Source organism: Mobula birostris, chromosome 14 (genome assembly GCF_030028105.1).
Source record: "Mobula birostris isolate sMobBir1 chromosome 14, sMobBir1.hap1, whole genome shotgun sequence".
Lineage (NCBI taxonomy): Eukaryota > Metazoa > Chordata > Chondrichthyes > Myliobatiformes > Myliobatidae > Mobula > Mobula birostris.
In genome coordinates, this window is record NC_092383.1 from 97,499,897 (window position 1) to 97,525,084 (window position 25,188).

Here is a 25,188-nt window from a genome sequence, read left to right on the forward strand (position 1 = left end):
ATGCATGCCAAAGGGGTAACGGTACAATAGTCTTGCGGGATCTTCAATATGCAGGTATATTGGGTAAATCAGGCTGGAGCTGGATTCCAGGAGTGGGGATTTCTAGAGTACCTACGAGATGGTTGGGCCCACCAGGAGATTCTCTATTCTGGACTGGTTATTGTGCAACAAAGCAGAATTGATTAGACAGCTTAAGGTAAAAGAAGCCTTGTCAGAGTGTAATCATAATATGATCGAGTTCACCCTGAAATTTGAGAAAGAGAACCTAAAGATATGTAACAGTATTGCAATGTAGTAAGGGGAATTACAGAGGCATGAGACAGGCGTTGGCCAGAATCAATTGCAAAAGAACACTGGCAGGGATGATAGCAGAACAACAATCATTGGAATTTCTGGAAGCAGTTCAGAAGGCACAGAATATATACATTCCTAAGAAGAAGAAGTATCCTAAAGGAAAGATGACATAACCGTGGCTAACAAGATAAGCCAATGCCAACATAAAAGCCAAAGAGAGGGCATATAATGACCAAATATTAGTGGGAAGTTAGAGTATTGGGTAATTTTTAAAAATCAACAGAAGACATTTAAAAGTCATAAACAAGGTCAAGATGGAAATCGAAAGTAAGTTAACCAATATTAAAGAGGATTCCAAAGGTTTCTTCAGACGCATAAAGTGTAAAAGAGAGGCGGAAGTGGGTATTGCACCAGTCAAAAACGATGCTGAAGGGGTAGTAATGGAGGACACAAAGTGCTGGACGAACTGAGGAAGTATCTAGCTGTCACGGGCCATGAATTGCGTGCAGTTACCATTACTTGGGTGAAGTTTCTTGGGAAACTGAAAGGTCTGAAGGTAGATAAGTCACCTGGACCAGATGGTGTACACTCCAAGGTTCTGAAAGGGGTAGCGGAAGATATCACAGAGGCATTGGTAGTGATAAGACCATAAGACATAGGAGCAGAGTTAGATCACTTCACCCATCGACACTGCTCCGTCATTCAATCACGTTGATCCTTTATTTTTCCCTCCTCAGCCGCACTTCACGGCCTTCTCCCTGTAACCTTTGATGCCGGGGCCAATCAAGAACCTATCAGGCTCTGCCTTAAATACACCCAACGACCCGACCTCCACAGCCGCCTGTGGCGGCAAATTTCACAAATTCACCACCGTCTGGCTAAAGAAATGTCTCTTCATCTCGGTTTAAATGGACGCCCCTCTATACTGAGGCTGTGCCCTCTTGTCCAAGACTCCCTCACCATTGGAAACATCCTTTTCACATCTACTCTACCTAGACCCTTCAACTTTCGAAAGGTTTCAATTAGATCCCCCTCCTCCGTCTGTAGCCCCTGGTAAGCCTCAGACTGGCTCAGCTCGCTTTCGTCTAGGGGGAGCAGCCTTCGGCCCCGCCAAACTGGGTAATCAAGTTTGTGTGGATGCTGTGTGATGTACCCCACCCCACCAAATAACAGACAAAACACCATATGCAATTAAATGATTACACATTATAAATCTTACTGGAACTATGTAATTAATAGAGATAAAATATAAAAGAAAAAAAAAGGCGCCAAACTTATCGAAGTTCAACCACTTCATGCACAACCAGTTGGAGCTCAATTAACGGAGTCTTCTTTCCACCATGCAATGCCCTCGGACACCCTCGAACCGCCGCCTGGGACCAACCATGGTGGTCGACCAGATGCTCCACTCGAGTCTGTCTTCTTCTCCTCTCCTCACCGAAGACCCTGGGCCTCGGACTCTCGCTCAGGGTCGGTCCCGCCGCCCAGGGTCACAGCATCGCGTCTCCTCTCTCTGTTCCCATCGCGCCTTCTCCCTCAAAGCCCGCCTACAATAGCTTACAGACACATAAGAAAGAATAACATCTATCCCAATTGGTTAGCAAACGAATACAATTCTCTTTATAACCCAAACAAGCCGCTAGAGAGAGAACTTTCTCAGCAGTTATTATTACAGAAAAGCTATTTTAATTATAACATAACAAAGAAGCCATTTTGTTAGCCTTTGTAGTAACATAAAAGAAGAAACCCCTTACACGTCTAAATTCCAGCGAGTACAGGCCCAGAGCCATCAAACGTTCCTCAATTGATAATCCAATCATTCCCGGAATTATCCTTTTCAGCCAGCACATCTTGTCAGAGATAGGGAGCCCAAAACTGTTCCCTATAATAATGGTGGGGCCTTACCAGCGCCTTATAAAGGCTCAGCATCAGAATCAGGTTTGTTATCACCGGCATATGTTGTGAAATTTGTTAACTTAGCAGCAGCAGTTCAATACAATACATAATATAAAGGAAAAAAAGATAAATAAATAAATTACAGTATACATATTTTGAATGGATTAAAAATCGTGCAAAATACAGAGATAATATATATTTACAAAGTGAGGTAGTGTCCAAGGGTTCAATGTCCATTTAGGAATCTGATGGCAGAGGGGAAGAAGCTGTTACTGAATCGCAGAATCCTGAATCAGATCCCTGCTCTTGTATTCTAGACCTCTTGAGCTGAATGCTAACATTGCATGTGCCTGCCTCCCCTCTGTCACATCTTGCAACTTAACCCGTAGGGTGCTCTACACAAGGACTCCCAAGTCCCTTTGCATCTCAAATTTTTGGATTTTCTCCCCACTTAGAAAATAGTTTGCACAAATATTTCTTCTACCAAAGTGCATGACCATGCATTTTCCAACATTTTATTTCATTTGCCACTTTTTTGCCCGTCGTCCTAATCTATCTAAGTCCTTCTGCAGCCTTCCTGTTTCCTCAATACCACCTGACCATCCAACAACCTTTGGATTCATCTGCAAATTTGGCAACAACGCCACCTATTCCATGATCTAAATCATTAATATACAGCACAAAAAGAAGCGGTATCAACACAGATACCTGCGGAACACCGTTAGTCACTGGCAGCCAATCAGAAAAGGATGCTTTTATTCCTACTCATTGCTTCCGACCAATCAGCCAATGCTCTAGCCATGCTAGTAATATTTCTTTAATACCATGGGTTGTTAACTTAGTAAGCAGCTTCACGTGCGATACCCTGTCAAAGGCTATCTGAAAATTCAAATATACAACATCGACTGCATCTCCTTTATCTATCCTACTTTTAATCAACTCAAAGAATTTCAGCAGGTTCGTCAGGTAAGCTTTTTCCTTCAGGAAACCATGCTAGTTGTCCTATCTTGTCGTGTGTCACCAAGTACTCAATAACCTCAATAATTCACACCCTTCAACACCTGTGTCTTCCACGGGGAAGATCGATGCAAAAAAAAACTCATTTATTTCATGTGCCATCTCCTTGGCCCCCGTTGTTATTTCTCCAGCCTCATTTTCCAGCGGCCGTATATCCACTCTCATCTCTTTTAATTTTTATATACTTGAAAATGTTTTTCTATTCATCTTGATCATGTTATAGACAATAGACAATAGACAATAGGTGTAGAGGTAGACCATTCGGCCCTTCGAGCCTGCACCGCCATTCTGAGATCATGGCTGATCATCTACTATCAATACCCAGTTCCTGCCTTGTCCCCATAACCCTTGATTCCCCGATCCATAAGATACCTATCTAGCTCCTTCTTGAAAGCATCCAGGGAATTGGCCTCCACTGCCTTCTGAGGCAGTGCGTTCCACACCTCCACAACTCTCTGGGAGAAGAAGTTCCTCCTCAACTCTGTCCTAAATGACCGACCCCTTATTCTTAAACCATGCCCGCTGGTACTGGACTCTCCCAGCATCTGGAGCATATTTCCTGCCTCTATCTTGTCCAATCCCTTAATAATCTTATATGTCTCAATCAGATCCCCCCTCAATCTCCTTAATTCCAGCCTGTACAAGCCCAGTCTCTCTAACCTCTCTGCGTAAGACAGTCCGGGCATTCCAGGAATTAACCTAGTGAACCTACGCTGCACCTCCTCCACAGCCAGGATGTCCTTCCTTAACCCTGGAGACCAAAACTGCACACAATACTCCAGGTGTGGTCTCACCAGGGCCCTGTACAAATGCAAAAGAGTTTCCTTGCTCTTGTACTCAATTCCCTTTGTAATAAAGGCCAACATTCCATTAGCCTTCTTCACTGCCTGCTGCACTTGCTCATTCACCTTCAGAGACTGATGAACAAGTACTCCTACAGCTCTATGTATTTCTCCCTTACCTAACTCCACACCGTTCAGATAATAACCTGCCTTCCTGTTCTTGCTCCCAAAGTGAATAACCTCACACTTATTCACATTAAACGCCATCTGCCAAGTTTCTGCCCACTCACCCAGCCTATCCAAGTCACCTTGAATTCTCCTAACATACTCATCACGTCACACTGCCACCCAGCTCAGTATCATCAGCAAACTTGCTGATGTTATTCACAATGCCTTCCTCTAAATCATTGACGTAAACCGTAAACAGCTGTGGTCTCAATACCGAGCCCTGTGGTACCCCACTAGTCACCACCTGCTATTCCAAGAAACACCCATTCACTGCTACCCTTTGCTTTCTATCTGCCAACCAGTTTTCTATCCATGTCAATATCCTTTCCCCAATGCCATGAGCTCTGATTTTCCCCACCAATCTCCTATGTGGTACCTTATCGAATGCCTTCTGAAAGTCAAGGTACACCACATCCACTGGATCTCCCACGTCGATCTTCCTGGTTACATCCTCAAAAAACTCCAATAGATGAGTCAAGCATGATTTGCCCTTGGTAAATCCATGCTGGCTCGGCCCAATCCTATCACTGCTATCAAGATATGCCGCTATTTCATCTTTAATAATGGACTCTTCCCCACTACTGATGTTAGGCTAACAGGGTGATAGTTCTCTGTTTTCTCCCTCCCTCCTTTCTTAAAAAGTGGGATAACATTAGCCATTCGCCAATCCTCAGGAACTGAGCCTGAATCTAAGGAACATTGGAAAATGATCACCAACGCATCCGCAATTTCCAGAGCCACCTCCTTTAGTACCCTAGGATGCAGACCATCTGGATCTGGGGATTTGTTAGCCTTCAGTCCCATTAGTCTACTCATCACTGTTTCCTTCCTAATGTCAATCTGTTTCAGTTCCTCTGTTACCCTATATCCTTGGCCCATCCATACATCTGGAAGATTGCTTGTGTCTTCCCTAGTGAAGACAGATCCAAAGTACTTATTAAATTCGTCTGCCATTTCTCTGTTTCCCATAACAATTTCTCCCAATTCATTCTTCAAGGGCCCAACATTGTTCTTAACTATCTTCCTTCTTTTCACATACCTAAAAAAACTTTTGCTATCCTCCTTTATATCCCTAACAGCTTGCGTTCATACCTCATTTTTTCTCCCCGTATTGCCTTTTTAGTTAAGTTCTGTTGCTCCTTAAAAATTTCCCAATCATCCGTCTTCCCACTCACCTTAGCTCTGTTATACTTTTTTAATGCTATGCTATCTCTGACTTCCTTTGTCAACCACTGTTGTTTGCTAGCTTGCTTTTATATTTCACTATTTCCTTCTTCATGATTCTTTTAGCTGCTTCCTATAGGTTTTAATGCTTCCCAGTCCTCTATATTCCCACTATTTTTTACTTTGTTGTATTCTTTCTCTTTTACTTTTACTTTAGCTTTGACTGCCCTCGTCAGCCACGGTTGTACTATTTTGCCATTTGAATATTTCTTTGTGTCCTGAGTACATCTGTCCAGCACCTTCCTCATTTTTCCCAGAAACTCAAGCCATTGCTGCTCTGCTGCCATCCCTGTCATATTTCTTTCCAATTTACTTTGGCCAACTCCTCTCTCATACCCCTGTAATTTCTTTTACTCCACTAAAATGCTGCTACATCAGACTTTCCTTTCTCCCTATCAAATGTCAGCTTGAACAATTATATTCTGATCTCTGCCTCTTCAGGGTTCCATTACTTTAAGCTCCCTAATTGCATCAGGGTCATTACAGAACATCCAATCCAGTATAGCTGATCTCCCAAAAGGCTCAACGACAAACTGCTGTTAAAAGTCATCTCCTATACATTCAACACTCTCTTGGGATCCATTACCAACCTGCCTTCTACCATGACAATCAGGGTGCCATTAAGTTATCTCTCTCTCCCTTTCTCACTCTCTCTCTCTCTCTCCCTCTCCCCCTCTCCTCTCCCCCTCCCCCTCTCTCCCTCCCCACTCTCTCCGCATCCCCCTCCCTCCATCCCTCTCTCTCCCTCTCTCTCTCTCACTGTCTCTCCCTCCCCCCCCCCCCACACTTGCAAAACGTCTCCTACTCCTAACCCTGCTGAATACAATGACTGGAAGTGCTCCTTGTTCAGTTACTGTATACCGTACATATCGCGCAATTGCAATTTTCGATCCTATGCCCAGAGAGTCTCGCTAATTGTACCGAGTCTGATATAATTGTGTTAAATCCCCAATGATACCTACACCAGAGACAGTGGTGTTCATTTAATGTGTGTTTTCAAGTGACTGAAAGAGCGAGGATCGGGTTTAACTGTGTCACAGGAGACTGATCCTCTCTATAAGTGAGAACCTGGTGGAGTTCATCAGTTCAGACCGTCTGCTGGAGCTGTGGATCCGCAACAATAGGAGTTACATGCTCACACTGAAATAGGATATCCGGTGATCTGGCGGATAGAAGACATTTACTATCCTGTCATTTCAGCGGTTGGAATTCCCGGTAAGCCGCCGGCGGACATTATTAGTTCATTGAAATTGATTGATTGTCCCTCTTGTTGCCTGTTTCTAGCTAAACCCTTAAACAGCCTCCTATTTCAATAGTAGAAAGTTCCGGGTTTCGGTTCCTTTGGTTTCACTGTGACCGCGATACATTCGCAATGACTTGGTTTATACAACTCCTGCATTGATCATGAATCTTTGTTAATCGACGTACTGTAAGGGAATACCCGGAAGAAAGGCAAGAATTTATAATTGATCACTCATAGCAGCGGCGAAGTGGTGATTGTGGGGTCTCGAATTTTGGAAAGAGCTACAAAACGAAAAGGCTGCTGGGGGAGAGAGAGAAAAACTCTTCCGCCTCCTTTCGTATGGCAAATTTAAATATATATTATATCATATTTAAAAATCGCTACTGTTGTGAAACATACCTCTATTCTTTTTTCAATTCCTCATTCTGGGTCCTCTATTATCCCTTCCCTTCTCCTCACCTGTCCATCACTCCCTACAGTGCCCCTCATCTTTCCCCTTCTCTGACGGTCTACACCCCTTTCCTATCAGATTCGTTTAACTCGTCTATCGATAACCTCCCAGCTTCTCACTTCACCCCCTCCACCCACGCACTTTCCCCTCTCCCAGCTTCACATACCATCTACCACCTTGTTATTCTGGCATCTTTCCAGCTTACTTTCCAGTTCTGATAAAGGATCTCGGCCCGAAAGTTCGACTGTTTATGCCCCTCCATCGATGCTGCCTGCCCTCTGAGTTCTTCCAACGCTGTGTTTTGCTCTGAATTTCCGGGCTTTGTAGAATCCCCTGTGCCTATTGTGATTATCCTGATGCAGATCCAGATTTCTGACCACTGTGTTAGCTGCTGGCTCTTGTGCCGGTGAGCTGAAATGTCTGTCGGCGATGCAAAATGAATGAGACACCCTTCTGTTGCTCCGTCGCTGACAGGGAACGGCGGGGATGTTGGTTTTTGGTTATTGAACACTGCCGCATCTGATATCCTGCTTTAATCATTTCATCCGGCACGAAAGGAGATCGACCCTGGTAATGCTGATCGTTCCCTTATTGCCGCTTAGGAGACAGCCACCAAGCTGGCGGTCGCCTATCACCTCACACTTACGGTCGGAAGTACAGATATGGACCACTTTATTTGGTTCGTAACTCTCTATATTCTCCACATCGACACCGTGGCCTTGGTATATGAACAAAATGGAAATAGTATCAGATCCCAAAAGGCCGGCTTATTGGGTCGAGGTCTGATCAGTAATTTATCGGCTTCCTTTTCTTTTCTCCTATAGTTAACTTGGTGGCGATTGTGATCCTCTGTCGAGGAAGGTGCGGTCTTTCCAAGTGTATCACCCGGTACCTGGTGGGAATGGCGGTGGCCGATCTCCTGGTCGTGATCTCGGACCCATTGTTGAGCTGGACTGGTCTTATTTATTTTCCTCGTTCATTCCTCCACATTACTCCAGTGTGCAGCCTCATCGTGTGGCTGATTTTCGCGAGCACTACAGTCTCTGTCTGGCTGACGGTCGCATTCACGTTTGACCGATTTGTAGCCATTTGTTCCCAGAGGCTGAAGAGAAAATACTGCACTGAAAAAATGGCTGTTGCGGTTATAGTGACAGTGGGCGTGCTGGGATGTTTCGTCTCTGTTCCTTGTATTTCCCATACGAGCCTGGGGAAATTATTAATAATGTTCCCTGGGTTTGTGTAACTAAACCGAGTTTCTATACTACGTTCGCATGGGCGGCATTTGAGATGTTCCATCGCATTTTAACTCCATGTGTTCCGTTCCTTCTGATCCTGCTGCTCAATGTTCTGACGGTCAGGCAAATATTAGTGGCCAGTAGAATCCGCAAGGGGCTCCGGGACCGCAGCACTGGAGAGAATGACAAGGATCCAGAGATGGAGAACCGAAGGAAGTCCATCGTTCTGCTCTTCAGTATAACCGGCAGTTTCATCTTATTGTGGGTAACACTGGTGGTATTTTATTTGTATAAACGAATTGCCAGGATTGCGAATTATTCTGTCACCGATCCCCTCTACATCACAGAACACGCATCTCAAATGCTGCAGCTTCTTAGCACTTGCACAAATACGGGTATTTATGCCGTGACTCAAATCAAATTCCGAGAGGAGCTGAACAACGCGGTGAAATGTCCAGTGAAGCGGATTATGAAAACTATCAAATCATAGAAAGAAATCATGTAGAATAACTACTGCTATCTGTATGTTCCCTACGTTTTAGGCAGCACAAGGAAGAAAGAAGTTTACAGTTAACCCGATGTAATCCCGGAAACGAGCCTCCCAGAAATATAACCTCTGTGTCATGCATTCTCCTCCCAACCAACTTTCAGCTTCATTCCGCACAGGATTGACTTTTTTTTAAACTTTGACTTTATTGACTTTCTGTGTATATGTATAAAAAGGCTATAGTTATTCTTCTTTGGAAGACTGGACGACCGCGCCGTTAGCGATCTTCCTTAATTCGTGAATAAAGATATTCCCCAGTCACATCGAAGTCCTTGTCCGATTTATTAGTGACTAACTTTAAGTGAATTTCCTTGGCAAGTTAATTTCCCTAACAATTTAGCGAAACAGGAATGGATCCCTATAGATACGGGATCCAACCGAAGCCCGATCGAAAAATTTGTTTAATTGGCGATAGTAACTTACTCTGGCAATCTGAGTTCCCCTTGGAAAGCGTTTGTGGCGACAGTGAGCCGCTGTGAGTCTCCGGGAAAGACCAGACCAATAGGGCAAGATCGGTGCAGACGAGGCCCTCCCAGCCGGTGAGGATCCCTGAGCTCCTGGAGAGAGGCAAGATGGTAGATGGAAGACAGGGTCCAAAACTCGCAGAGGGTGTCCAATGAATAGTCAAATTAAAGGGCAACAGGGACTTCGAAGAGTTGAGATAATTTCCGGCCAGAAAAGTGTAAGGGGATTGTATCGTGATTGAAAACTAATTAAATTTGATTACAGGTTGACCTAAAACTAACAGGTCAGAAATGGGTAGCAGTGAAAGCAAATGCGCCGAAACCACATGGGCTATACCAAAGAGAAGATACAGGACCTCGAAGCCTGCCGATCCAGCGACAAAGGCTCCATGAATAAACATACTGAGAGAAGGGGAAGGAAATATAGACTAAGAAACTTCCGTGTGGACCCCAGTGTCTCCAGGCACCCCGCCGGACAAGGTACTGCTAGAAATTGGAGATAGCAGGCATGATATTACTTTTTCAGGCTATTTATAAGGAGGGGCCTGGGAGTCTAACCCTATGGCCCCCTCCCCTCCCCCTCTTTCGCCCTCTGCAGGACTCTATTCTAAAATCCGAGATGACGCCTGCCGATAACCCCTTTTATGGAAATAGGAATGTAATGTTTGTCATGGCCGCTGCATGTCATCGAGTCCAGCGGCTGCAACGACAAGTCCAGTTGTCACAGTCCCATTCCGGGAACCAGCCTCCCTCATATGAATAGATTTCCCAGTCCGGTGCCTCGAGAACAGGGCATCCTTCTGCTCCCATGGATCAGGAACAAGCGCAACCTGCGAAAGTTGCACAGGGCGTAGGGGCGAAAATGCGGTTACAGGTCAAGAGAGTAGAGTCTATGGAGCAGGTAGCAGGACCTAGCGATAGCCATGGGGAAAGTAAGCTGCCTGATAATGCAACGTTTACGCAGGAACCCCGAATAATGGTAGGCGAGATACCGGTCCTCAAGTCCTGGACCCCTGCAGAGGTTAAGCGTATGATTACTGACGTCCCTAACCCAATTAGGAAAGCTATCGTGCTGCACAATTGGTCAGTAGAAGCTTGTGAAGTTTTGATCCGCTACCTGCAAATGTGCAGCGACTCCTGCGGGTCACTAATGACAGTGCCTGATCCACCCTCAAACAACGATTCGCTGTACCCCATGGAACAAATGGCGATTGGGTCCCGAATGCAGATGGAAGGCAACTTGAGAATGCAGACGTGGTTAGAACAGACCAAAGATACAATCCGAAAAGGGGCCTGACAACAAGGTGATTTTGGGGAGGTCACGAGATGCCAACAAAAAAAGTGAGCCCCTAACGGATTTAATTTCCAGATTTAAAGATGCTTGGGAAACTAGTGCAGGAAAACAATTAGAACAGAATGGACCTTTAGCGGTGCAAACCTGTTTAAATTGCTTGCGACCCGAAGTAGCACACTCATTCAACTTGATGATGGATATAAGAAGAAAGCCGAGGTTCATCTCGGAGAACGTTACAAGATGTGTTTTAAGGGTCAAATATGTTTTAGCCCTGAAACAGCAAATCCTTCTCAGATAATTTACTTCCTGGAAGGAGACGGCTCCGTATTCATGTATCGCTGGGAATAAAACCCCTAAGTCGAAGTATCTGGGTCCGATGTGAAATAGTTAATGAACAAATTCTGGCGTAATTGGCGTAACCTATTTAGGTTCCGATACTGGAGCGATAATAACAATCCTCTTCAGACTCTCTCTTCGGGGTCCCTTGTATCTTTAGACTGGAAAGCGCACCCCCTTCTCCCCAATATGACCCTCCACTTCGACTTAAAGCGGTGACCTATCTTTGTGGGCATCGCACAAAAATCATGTGCCTCGGCGGCACCCCACCGAATCACATTTGAGAAAACATGAGCAACACACATCAAAGTTGCTGGTGAACGCAGCAGGCCAGGCAGCATCTCTAGGAAGAGGTACAGTCGACGTTTCAGGCCGAGACCCTTCGTCAGGCCTAACTGAAGGAAGAGTTAGTAAGAGATTTGAAAGTGGGAGGGGGAAGGGGAGATCCAAAATGATAGGAGAAGACAGGAGGGGGAGGGATGGAGCGAAGAGCTGGACAGGTGATTGGCAAAGGGGATATGAGAGGATCATGGGACAGGAGGCCTAGGGTGAAAGAAAGGGGGAGGGGGGAACCCAGAGGATGGGCAAGGGGTATAGTCAGAGGGACAGAGGGAGAAAAAGGAGAGAGAGAGAGAAAGAATGTGTGTATAAAAATAAATAACGGATGGGGTCCGAGGCGGAGGTGGGGCATTAGCGGAAGTTAGAGAAGTCGATGTTCATGTCGTCAGGTTGGCGGCTTCGACTTCTCAAACTTCCACTAATGCCCCACCTCCCCCTCGTACCCCATCCGTTATTTATTTTTATACACACATTCTTTCTCTCACTCTCCTTTTTCTCTCTCTGTCCCTCTGACTATACCCCTTGCCCATCCTCTGGTTCCCCCCCCCCTTGTCTTTCTCCCTGGGCCTCCTGTCCCATGATCGTCTCATATCCCGTTTGCCAATCACCTGTCCAGCTCTTGGCTCCATCCCTCCCCCTCCTGTATTCTCCTATCATTTTGGATCTCCCCCTCCCCCTTTCAGATCTCTTACTAGCTCTTCTTTCAGTTAGTCCTGACGAAGGGTCTCGGCCTGAAACGTCGACTGTACCTCTTCCTAGAGATGTTGCCTGGCCTGCTGCGTTAACCAGCAACTTTGATGTGTGTCATTTTACAATATGCTAATAATCTGCGGCTGCCCTCTAAACACTGACTACGAATAAGTATATCAATCGTTTTATTTTACAAACAGGAAAAGATTTGAACAAACACTTAAGTTGCCCCAAGTTACACAAACCGCAAGACTAAATGTTCAACGAACAGAACCTCAAGCTAAAAGTGTGCGCGGAGTTAACCTTCCCAATGGTTCTGTGAGGTGTGCCCTGAGGACAAAGGTGAAAAAGAAAGCCTCCTGCGCGGGCTACCCTTACACTCTGGCGTTTGTAACTGTACACCAAAGCTGAGGCACATACGGCAACCAATGGGAAAGAGCCGCACAGACCTCAAACGCACCAAACAACAGCCGAAATGGCGGAAGCGACTTTCGATTGGCAAATAAGCCACACCCCCACACGGCCGATATGAATACCTCGTGGGTAATTATTCGTGTGATTGCTAATTCAAATGCAAAACTCCTGTTCAGTGGAATATATTTCATGAACATTCGCCTTGGCAATTCACTGATCAGCAACTCACTGAATTCTGTCAAACAATGCCGTCCATTACTATCTGAATTAATTTGCTTATTTCTGTGTGCCGACCCGCTGTTGCCGCAGGAACGTGTCTCGTAAAAACACTAGAAGGCACTAGACACTAGAATACTACAGCACAGTACAGGCCCTTCGGCCTTCGATGTTGTGCCGACCCATATATTCCTTAAAATAAACGTACTAAACCCACACTACCCCGTAACCCTCTATTTTTCTTTCATCCATGTGCCTGTCCAAGAAGCTCTTAAATACCCCTAATGTTTTAGCCTCCACCACCATCCCTGGCAAGTCATTCCAGGCACCCACAACCCTCTGTGTAAAAAAACTTACCCCTGGTGTCTCCCCTATACCTCCTTCCCTTAACTTTGTACATATGCCCTCTGGTGTTTGCGATTCGTGCCCTGGGAAACAGGTACTGGCTATCCACCCTATCTATGCCTCTCATAATCTTGTAGACCTCTATTAAGTCCCCTCTCATCCTCCTACGCTCCAAAGAGAAAAGTTCCAGCTCTGCTAACCTTGCCTCATAAGACTTTTTTTCCAATCCAGGCAACATCCTGGTAAATCTCCTCTGCACCTTCTCCATAGCTTCCACATCCTTCCTATAATGAGGTGACCAGAACTGAACACAATACTCCAAGTGTGGTCTCGCCAGAGATTTGTAGAGTTGCAACATGTCCTCTCTACTCCTGAACTCAATCCCCCTATTAATGAAGCCTAGCATCCCATAGGCCTTAACTATCCTATCAACCTGTTGCAGCGACTTTGAGGGATGTATGGATTTGAACCCCAAGGTCCCTCTGTTCATTCACACTCTTTACGAACCGACCATTAACCCTGTGCTCAGCCTTCTGGTTTGTCCTTCCAAAATGCACCACCACACACTTATCCGGATTGAACTCCATCTGCCAATTTTCTGCCCAACTCTGCATCCTCTCTATATCCTCTTGTAACTTTCGACAACCTACAGCTCCGTCCACAGTTCCTCCAATCTTCGTGTCATCTGCAAACGTACTCACCCATCCTTCCGCCTCTTCATCCAGGTCATTTATAAAAATCACAAAGAGCAGGGGTCCCAAGACAGATCCTTGCGGCACTCCACGAGTCACCGACCTCCAGACAGATTACTTTCTTTCTTCCTTTAAGCCAATTTTTTATCCAAACAGCCAAGGTTCCACTGATCCCATGCCTCATGACTTTCTGGATGAGTCTCTTGTGGGGGACCTTGTCAAATGCCTTGCTAAAATCCATGTAGACCTCATCTACCGCCCTACCACAAAGGCACCATATGCACCCCTTCAGAGATCGAAGCCCTCACTTCATTATCCCAGCAAATTCCCAAAGGAAATATGAGTTGTCTGCTTTTTGCAGCCATGGATGGAAACCCGACAATGACAATCACAGCTTTCCATCAAATAGCGTCACAAAGTCAAAAGGTCCAGTTAGTCACACGGTAATGACCACAGGCGGTGTCTAGTGAGCCATATTTGCCGAATCTATTCAATGTGAAGCTAATCAGATCTTACGATACTGCAGACTCGTGCCGCTTCTCCGTTTACTGAAATCATATAAAACCACTGACTCGCACAGTGATCTTGACTATACCTCTTCCCACCCTGTCACTTGCAAAACATATTTTTTCTCAGTTCCTCCGTCTTTGCGCATCTTCCCTCACGGTGAGACTTTTTATTTCAGAGCAACTGATATGTCCTCCTTCTTCAAAGAAAGGGGCTTCCCTTCTTCGCTATCAGCACTGCCGTCACCCGCATCTCTTCTATTTCACGCAAACCTGCCCTCATCCCGTCATCCCGCCGCCAGACCAGGGTTAGGGCTCCTCACCTGCCACCCCACAAGTCTCCGCATTCAGCGTATAAATTCCGTAACTTCATCGACTGTATCCCATGCTCCCGGTGTAGCTTCCTGTATATCGGCTAGACCCAACGCAAACTGGGAGACCGCATCATCAAAGTTCATTTCCTCCGCCTGCCACAAAAAGCGGGATCTCTCGGTGGCTACCCATTTCAATTCTATTTCCCGTTCCCATTCCGACATTGCAGGCCATAGTTCATCTACTGCCATGACGAGGCCACACTCAGGTTGGAGAAGCAACACCTTATATTCCGTTTGCCTATTCTCCAGCCTGATGGCATGAACATCGATTTCTCGAAGTTCTGGTTATTACCCCACCCCTTCTCCTGCGCCATTCCCCATCTTGTTTCTCTCTCACGCATTCTCTACTTACGTGCGCATCACCTCCCTTTGGTTCTCCACCACCTTTCCTTTCTTTCATGGTCTTCTATCCTCTTCTACCAGATTCCCCTTTCTCCGGCCCTTTATCTCCAACCAAACAACTTCCCAGCTCTGTACTTCAAACTCTCCTTCCTCCCGTTTTCAACTATCACCTGCCACCTTGTACTTCTTCCTCCCCTCCCCACCTTCTTATTCTGAGTTCTTCCCCCATCCTTCCCGATCCTGGTGAAGGGTCTCAGCCCGAAACGTCGACTGTATATTCGCACCCATAGAAGCTGCCTCGCCTGCTGAGCTCCTCCAGCGTCTGCTGTACCTCTTGTGTCACAAGACTTAAAATGCTTCCTGCATTGACAGAGCGGCACGGGTCAAATACCCCAAGAGCATATCTATCTATCTATCTGTCTGTCCATTTATTCATCATTCTACCTTTCCTTTATTTTGATCTTTCTTTTTACCTTTCATTTTGTCTTCCTTCATTTCCCCTCCTTTGACCCATCTCCTTTTCCTTCCTTTGTCTTTCTTCATATTTTTTCATCCATTCATCCTTCTTCCAAATTTTCTATTTCTTTCTTCGTAAAAGCCTGTAAACAGTCATGAGGTCCAATGACAGCCCCCAGCCCCATCACCGGAGGTCCATGCCAGTCTAATTCTAAAACCCATGATTGGCGATTCCTGGGATCGATACCCAGAGATTGGCAGTCCGATGACAGAGGCCTGGTGTGTGTGAGTCCGAGAGTCCAAGCCCAAGAGCAAGAGTTCCGGAGGTGTAGTGGAAAGGGAAGAAATTTATCTAAGATTACAATGAAATCTAGATGACCTGGGGAAATGAGCAAAGGGATGGCAGGTGGAATTTATTTTGGACAGTGTGAGATATTGCATTTTGGTGAGTGCAACTAGGGCAGGCTTACATGGTAAATATACAACAGAGAGACTCAGAGGCACTAGAACTCTCGAAAAGCAGTGATACAGCTAGACAGGATGGTGAAGAAAGTGTATGTAATACTTGGCTTCATTGGTCAGAGAATTGAGTACTAGAGTTGGGATGTAATGAGACAATATACGTATGTACCTGTCAGAATAAAAGGTAAAAGTAACAGTGTAGGGAACCTTGGTTTTCAAGAGATATTGAGGCCCTGGTTAAGGAAAAAGAGGTGTGTAGCAGGTATAGGCTGGTAGGAACAAATGAGGTGCTTATGGAGTATAAGAAATGCAACTTAAGAAAGAAATCAGGAGGGCTAAAAGAAGGCATGAAGCTGCTCTAGCAGACAAGGTGACGGAGAATCCTGAGGGATTCTGCAGATACTGTATGCTAAGAATAAAGGGTTTTGCAAGAGCAAAAAATGGTCCTCTGGAAGATCAGAATGGTAAACCATGTGTGAAGCCAAAAGACATGCGGGAGATCTTAAATACATTTTTTGCACCCATATTTACTCAGGAGATAGACACAGAGTCTATGGAAGTGACTCAGAGCAGCTGCAAGACCCTACATAGATTACAGAGAAGGTGTTTGCTGTCCTGAGGCAAATTAGGGTGGAAAAATCCCCAGGGCCAGACTGGGTTTTCCCTGAGACAGGAGGCAAGTATAGAAATTGCTGGTGCCTTGCAGAGAAGTTTAAATCATCTACAGCGACAGCTGACTTGAACTGGAGGATTGGAGGATAGCTAACGTTGTTCCACTTTTTAAGAAAGGCTCTAAACATAAATAGGAAATTATAGGCTGGTGAGCCTAAAACTTGTAGTGAGAAGGATATTGAAAGGTATTCTAAGAGACTAGATATATAAGTTGGTGGTTAGACATGGACTGATAAAGGACAGTCAGCATGGCTTCATGTGTGACAGGCCGTGTCTGACCATTTTTATAGATTTTTCCAAGGCACTTACCAGGAAAGTGGGTGAAGGCAAGGCAGTCAATATTGGGCTACATGGACATTAACAAGACATTTGACAAGATCACGCATAGGAGGTTAGTCAAGTAGGTTCAGTCAGTCAAGATGAAGTAGTAAATTGAATTAGACATCAGCCTTGTGAGAGAAGACAGAGAGTGGTAGCATATGGTCACTCATCTGGAGGCCTGTGACAAGTGGTGTGCCGCAGGGATTGGTGCTGGGTCCTTTGTTGTTTGTCATCGGTATCACTGATCTAGGTGATAACGTGGCAAACTGGATCCACAAATTTGCACATGACATCCAGACTGGGGTTGTGGAGGACAGTGAGGAAGGCTATAATGGGCAGTGGGATCTGGACCAGATGGAAAAATGGTCTGAAAAATGGCAGATGGAACATAATGCAGGCAAGTGCGAGGTGTTGCACTTCAGCAGGACCAACTGAGGTAGGTCTTGTACAGTGAGACACTGAGAAGTACAGAAAAACCAAGGGATCTGGGAATGCAGGTCCATAATTCAAGGAAAGTGGTGTCACAGGTAGATAGGATCGTAAAGAAAGTTTTTGACACATTTGCCTTCATAAATCAAAGTATTGAGTGCAGAGAACATTTACAAGGTTGTTGCTGCATCTGGAGGACCTAAGTTACAAGGAAAGATTGAATAGATTAGTTTATTCCTTGGAAAGTAGAAGACTGAGAAGAGATTTGATAGAGGGTTACAAAATTATGTGGGGTATACAGTAAATAGGGTAAATATAAGCAGGCTTTTTTCACTGAGGTTGGGTGGGACAACAGCCAGAGGTTAAGGATGAAAGGTGAAAAGTTTAAGGGGAATATGAGGGGAAACCTCTTCCCTCAGAGGGTGGTGAGTGTGTGGAATGAGGTGCCAGTGCAAGTTGTACATGGGAGCTCAATTTTGATGCTTAAGAGAATTTTGGATAGGTATGTGGATGGTAGGGGTAATGGAGGGCTATGGTCCCAGTGCAGGTCGTTGTGAGAAGGCACAGACTAGATGGGGCAAAGGGCCTGTTTCTGTGTAGTTTTCTATAACTCTAACTGCACAAGGCATTGGTAAGACCACTCTTGGAGTATTGTGCACAGTTATGATTGCCCAGCTATTGGAAGGATGTCATTAAGGTGGAAAGTATGCGGAAAAGATTCACAATGATTTTTTCAGGCCTGGAGGGCTTGAGTTGTAAAGAAAGGCTATATCTCTTTTCCCTGGAGTATAGGAGGTGGAGGGATGACTTTAATTAGGTATGTAAAGGCATTAATGATGTAGATAACATGGATGGTCTCAGATTTTTTTCTGGGGATTGGTATTTTAAAACTACAGGGCACAGGTTTAAAGAGGGAGGATTTAAAAGGGACTCCAAGAGCAACTTTTGTGGGTAAATGGAATGAGCTGCTTGAAGAAGCTGTGGAGGTGGGTACAATTGTGATGTTCAACAGATAATTATACAAATACATAAATCAGAAAAAAAACAGAGGAATATGGGCCATTGAGGGTGAAGGAACCATGACTGACAAGAGATATGAAACATCTAGTCAAGAGGAAGGAAAAGAGCTGACTTAAGATGTAGGAAGCAATGATCAGTCAGGGCTCTGGTTAGTTACAAGGTATCCAGGAAGAAGCTGAAGAATGCACTTGGGAGAACTGGAGTAGGGAAGGGCAGGAGAAGGCTTGGTGAGTAGGATTAAGAAAAACACCAAGTTCTACTTCTGTATAAAAGAACAGAGCGATGGCTAAAGCGAAGATAGGATCGACAATGGATAAAACAGTAATGTGCCTGCTGTCATAGGAGGTCTTTCATTCTTAATTTCAGTTTCACCAGTAAGAGAGTCCTTGACGAATATGATATCAGCATAGAACAGACTGATATTTTGGAACATGTTGACATTAAAAAAGAGGACGTGGAACTTCTGGAAATATTAGGATAAGTAAGTCCCTTGGTCTGGATGGGATATACCCCGGGTTAATTATGAGAGCTCGGTGAAAGATTGCTGCACATTTGGCAGTGATCTGTGCATCCTCACTGGCCACAGTAGTAATACCAGTTAATTGGAGAGTGGCAAGTGTTATTCCTTTTTTCAAGGAAGGGAGTAACCCTGGGAATTATAGAGCAGTGAGACTTAATAAGTCTTACTTCAGTAGTGGGCAGATAATTGGAGAAGATTCTTAGAAATGGAATATAGAAGTATTTGGAGAAGCAGAGTCTGGTTAGGGATAGTCAGCATGGCTTTGTGATGGGCAGTCCATGCCTCGAGCCTAATTGAGATCTTTGAAGATGTGACAAACCACATTGATGAAGATAGGGCAGTGGATTTAGTGTATATAGATTTTAATAAGGTGTTTGATAAGGTACACTGAGGCAGGCTTATTCAGAAAGTCAGGAAGTATGGGATCCAGGGAAACTTGGCTGTGTGGATTCAAAATTGGCTTGCACATAGAAGGCAGAGTGTGTTTGTAGACTGAGCATATTCTGCCTGGAGGCTGGTGATTAGTTCTGGGAGCCTTACTCTTAGAGATTTGAATAAATGACTTGGATGAGGAAGTGGAAAGGGGGGTTAGTAAGTTTGCCGATGACATGGAGATTGGTAGTGTTCTGCATAGTGTAGAAGGTCATTGTAGGTTACAACAAGACATTAACAGGATGTGGAGCGAGGCTGAGAAGTGGCAGATAGAGTCCAAACCAGAAAAGTGTGAAGTGATTCATTTTGAAGGTCAAATTTGAAGGCAGATTACGAGTTAACAATAGGATTCTCAGCAGCAAAGGAAACAGAGAGATCTTGTGATCCACCTCCCCACATTCCTCAGTTGCTGCATAAGGTGAGATTTGTCTGGGGGGTGGGGGGAGCATTAAACTCATGTGCCGCAAGGTAATGTTGCAGCTCTATAAGACTCTGATGTAGATTCAAAAGGAGCGTTATGTTCACTTCTGGAAGGGTGTGGAAGCTTTAGAGAGAGAGTGCAGAGGAGATGTACCAGGATGCTGCCTGGATTAGAGGGTATGAGGATAGGTTCACCAAGCTGGGATTTTCACTTTGGAGTAAAGGAAGTAAGGAGGTGACTTGATAGTGGTGTATTAGATGATAAGAGTCAGATCAAAAGTGGAATTGGCAAAAACCAGGGAACATCATTTTAAGGTGTTGGGAAGAAAGTACAGGGTGGATATCAGAGAGAGTGATGGGTGCATGTGGTGGGGGCAGAGCCAGATGCATTGGGGACATTTGAAGAACTGTTGCAGAGACACATGGATGACAGAAAATGGAGGGCTATGCAGGAGGAAAATGTTAAGTTGATCACACAGTAGGTTAAAAGGTCGGCTGAATTTTGTGGGCTAAGGGGCCTGCACTGTGCTGTACTGTTCTATGTGAACACCGAGAAATGAACACAGAAGACACCCAAAAATGGGCACAGGTGTGGCACAGCAGTTTTTGGGACTACCTGGTGAAGGAAGCCATTGGAATAAAATGCAAGGAAAAGAACTTTGACAAAGACTAAGGTCTCGCTCCAAGTAAGAACTGGAATTTGATTGTATAACGAGGTGGGACAGTGGAAACCTGATTAGATAAAGACTAAGCAATCAGTAGTAATGGACAACAGGTATAAATACCATGGACTAGACATGCCCAGGCATCATCCCTGATGAAGATGGCAGAGTTTGTCATCAAAACGTCGGTTAAGATTGATACCTGTTCCCAGCTGGAAGCCTGAGAAAAGTTTTTTTGGAGAATGATGTTCATCACATCAAGCTGTAGACTATCTGGGAAGTATATAAGGTATTTGGCCTCACCTTAGTAGTTGACAAGGCCAAGGATGGACTGATCTGTGTCGGAATAGGAAGAGGAATTGAAATGATATGCAATGAGAATCTCGGGATGGCCATTGCGGACAGAACGTAGGTGCTCACCAAACCGGCCAGCTCATCTCCCCGCACTAACCTCTGCTTCCAGTGTTCCCTCCATCACACTCGCATTCTCTTTCTCTTGCGCCTCGTTCCACTTCTCTTTCTTTTATGGCCTCTCTCTCTTGCTCTTCTCTGTTTCTCACTCTGTTCCTTCCTTATATGCTCTCTGTCTCCCTTTTGTTATTTTTCAACACACGCCCACCTCACATTTGGACTTTCCTCTCTTTCTCACTCTCTCTGTGTCTTCCCTTCTCTCCCTCCCCATTTCCATAGAAACCATAGAAAAACTACAGCACAGAAACAGGCCTTTTGGCCCTTCTTGGCTGTGCCGAACCATTTTCTGCCTAGTCCCACTGACCTGCACACGGACCATATCCCTCCATACACCTCCCATCCATGTATCTATCCAATTTATTCTTAAATGTTAAAAAAGAACCCACATTTATCACCTCGTCTGGCAGCTTATTCTATACTCCCACCACTCTCTGTGTGAAGAAGCCCCCACTAATGTTCCCTTTAAACTTCTCCCCCCTCACCCTTAACCCATGTCCTCTGGTTTTTTTCTCCCCTTACCTCAGTGGAAAAAGCCTGCTTGCATTCACTCTATCTATACCCATCATAATTTTATATACCCCTATCAAATCTCCCCTCATTCTTCTATGCTCCAGGGAATAAAGTCCTAACCTTTTCAACCTTTCTCTGTAACTGAGTTTCTCAAGTCCCAGCAACATCCTTGTAAACCTTCTCTGCACTCTTTCAACCTTATTTATATCCTTCCTGTAATTTGGTGACCAAAACTGAACACAATACTCCAGATTCGGCCTCACCAATGCCTTATACAACTTCATCAACCTCATCATAACATTTCCTCTCTGGTAATACCCCTGTTTGCCCCAGAACCTATCAGGGTGGGTAAATTCATGACCAGTTGGCAGCTTAGCTCATGGTTTTCACTGAAGTTTTCGGACAATGAGTTGCACTACACATGATAAAAGCCATTTTGAAAATTTCCCATGGTTTCCACCGCTAGCTGCCTGAGATTTCTGGTCAACACACAGTCAGACCACAAGTGACCTCTGGGGATCTGTGTTTGATCCTGATACAGGTACTGTTTTGCAAGTACTCCCTGTAACCTGTGATACTCTGGATTCTTTCCACATCCCAAAGACACTCTGCTGGGTTTATTGTCCACTGATTTTGTGCCAAGTGTTGTGTGCAGCGACGGAAGTGTAGAGGGAGATCAGGAGAGAGGAAAGGCAGGTGGAAGTCAGCAGGACAATGGAGACACAAGAGACTACAGATACTGAATTAGGAGAAAAGCTACAAGTGTAGAGGGAGGGGAGATAGCCAGCAGAGATGAGGGAGGAGCTGGTGGACCAGCTGAGATGGGAGGGGGGTGATGGGCAGGTGGAGCATGGAGTGAGCAGTGAGATGTTGAGACAGATGTTGCTGGGTGGTAAGTGGAAATTAAGGAGAGGGAGGACAGTAGAGGGTGGTGGATGGGGCTGGGTGAGGTGGGAGTGAATGTCCACTTCACCTGGACAGAATGTGCCAGATGTAGTGGGGTGTAGGGGCAGGTGTTACACCTCTTATATGGGAGTGTGCTGGGGCACCTGGACTGAACAAATGTTTGGAGAAGGACGAGCAGACCAGACAGTCACAGAAAGAGTGATCACTGCAGAAAACAGGAAGGGCTGAGGAAGGGAAGGTGTAGCTGATGGTGGAACAGTGGAAACACTCTCCCTGGGCCAGGGACCTCCTTCATCCCACCCATTGTTTATTTTTTTCAATTTACATCGGTTGCCATTCCCTGGGAGTCGTGTACTGTTAACCTGTTGTGATCTAGAATGTTGTGGGAGGGGATCATGTCTGAACGTGTACGTATTTAAAAGTCCCCCTGATGTTGTGCCTGGGAAATTTTAATTGAGGCTGACAGAGAAAGATCTCTGTGTCCATGTGACCCCAGTGTTTCCCAAGGAGCTAACACGATTTCGGTTCCAAACCTTCGTATCCATCAAAGATTCTCTGCTGACTGAGGAAGATTTTACACCCAGTTAGTAAATTTCTCAGAAGTTTACATTGCTTGGAGAGGAACAATGAACTATAATTGGAATATCTAATTCCCTGCCCCACTTTGAGTGAGATCGGCTCTTCTCTCTGAGTCAGTCCCTTGGAAAAGTGGGGATGGTGAAGATGTCGGTATATACAGCACGGGACAGTGGAGAAGGTGAAGGGATTGGTGTACACATCACGGGACAGTGGAGAAGGTGAAGGGATTGGTGTACACAGCACGGGACAGTGGGAGTAATGGCATGTTACGTACCTTGCAGCCACAGTGTTACGAACAGATTGTCTTTCATCTCAATACTGGATCAACCTCGACAGCTGAGATTGCAGAAAGGAGGAAGTTTGTTCAGGAACAGTCCAAAAGAGGATGTGGTGGAGGTCCAAGAGAGCAGGATGTGGTTAACCTCCTCTTGCTCCAGCAGACAGGGAGGAGACCAGCCACAGGCATCAATTGACATATGTATCATATTCCATTCCAGGATCTTTATTCTCCAGAGCTTCATTCCTGTTCTCAGATACTGTCCCTGTGGATTCCCCTGGAGCATCAATTTCCTCTCACATCCCAAAGATTTGCTTGGAGATTAACTGTCTGCTTATATTTCCAACAGTTTAGCAAGGTGTTTGTGGATAATGGAATAAGATGGTGCCGGTAACTGGCGACTTTGCGCGTACTCTCCCGAGCAAACTGCCCTCTCCACTATCTTATACCCTAGAAACCCTTCTAAACCTCCAATCTAGCAAGATCAAGATCAACAACACCCCGGCGAAGCTATTGACCCAGCTGGAGACCACCGCACCAGAATTGCTTCTTAAACACCGGACCGCACCAGGACCCAACCAGCGAGGCCCACCACGTTCCCGGAGACCCGCGGTCTGCTACCGTGCCGGAGCGCTTGGAGACACGGCCCATTCCGACCAGCACCTCTCCGGAGCAGAGGACCACACAGAAGTGACGGCGGAGACCTCAAGGTGCCCCAGACGCTTCCCCGGAGTGACCACCATAAAGCCCTGTTGGTGGCCATCCACAGATGCCGGAAGTGAGGCCTCCGCTGCCGACCTCGGAAATTGAGCCCGAGGCTCGGCTGGAGCAGAGGCCTCCGCAACCGTGACTCGGTTTACAGACTTGTTTCAGCCAGGAGCCCGGCCCTCCGGGATTAAGTGTCGGCTTCGGGGCCCGACCCAATCGACAGCCCGGGCCCCCGGCAGCGGAGCTCCCCCCCCCCACCCACGTCACTCGGCCCGACCCGGAGTGCCCAACGATGTGACTTGCCGATCGATCCCCGCGGGACGCGTCCACCAACCTCAAAGAGCTGACAACAACACACTGCATCGATGGAAACCTGGAAAGATGCACTACTTACCGAGGAAGTGTGGGAAAAGAGCTGGGCTGCTGGTCAGATTGAAGCTGAGGGGCTTCAGGATCCCTATGCCCACCATCCTACTAGCTAATGTGAAAGCCATAGAGAACAAGGTGGATGATCTCAAAGGGAGACTCACTTACTGCAGGGAGATGCAGAACTGCTGTGTATTCTGTTTCACTGAGACCTGGCTCTCCCCTGCCACCCCCAACTGTGCTATCCGACCGGAGGGATTTTCGATCCATCGGATGGACCGCACGGCGTCTTCGGGCAAGACAAGGGGAGGTGGTGTCTGCCTACTGATCAACACTGCGTGGTGCTCGGACACAGTGGCACTGACAAGCTCCTGCAGCCCGGACCTGGAACACCTGTCGGTGAAGTGTCGTCCCTACTATTTGCCACAGGAATTCACCTCGGTCATACTGACAGCAGTCTACATTCCCCCCCATGCAGACGTGGAGTGTGCTTGGAACATACTGTATGCCAACATCAGTGAACTTGAGACCAGGTATCTGGAGGCTTTACTCATTACAGCCAGGGAATTTAACCAGGCCAACCTCAGAAAGGCACTGTCAAAGTTATACCAACATGTCTCCTGCCCCACTGGAGGCCCGAATATACTTGACCACTGCTACACAGCAGTCAAGGATGCCTACCGTTCCGTCCCACGACCTCACTTCGGAAAATCGGACCATCAGGCCGTACTCGTCCTTCCGGCTGACAAACAGAAACTGAAGCGGGAGGTCATAGTGTCAAAAGTAGCGTCGTGTTGGACGGAGGAAATGGATGAGGTCCTCCGTGACTGCTTTGAATCGGTGGACTGGTTAGTATTCAAGGACTCGGCAGCTAACCTCGATGAGTATGCCTCAGCTGTCACGGAATTCATTAGGAAATGCACAGAGGACTGTGTGTCTCGCAAGATGATCCGGGTATTCCCCAACCGGAAACCTTGGATGAATTAAGAGGTAAAGTCCCTTTTAAAGGCTAGAGCTGCAACTTTTAAGTCCAGGGATACCAGTCGCG

General features: G+C 45.9%; 1 long non-coding RNA gene across 1 annotated transcript; it reads right to left on the bottom strand.

Annotated features, from left to right (window-relative positions):
* Window positions 1-1,518: 1,518 nt before the first annotated feature.
* On the bottom strand, window positions 1,519-23,692 carry LOC140209578 (uncharacterized). Its single transcript, XR_011889023.1, has 3 exons — window positions 23,064-23,692; window positions 9,341-9,474; window positions 1,519-1,850 (listed from the first exon to the last, which is right to left on the bottom strand). It is a non-coding gene; the product is annotated as an uncharacterized lncRNA (long non-coding RNA).
* Window positions 23,693-25,188: the final 1,496 nt, after the last annotated feature.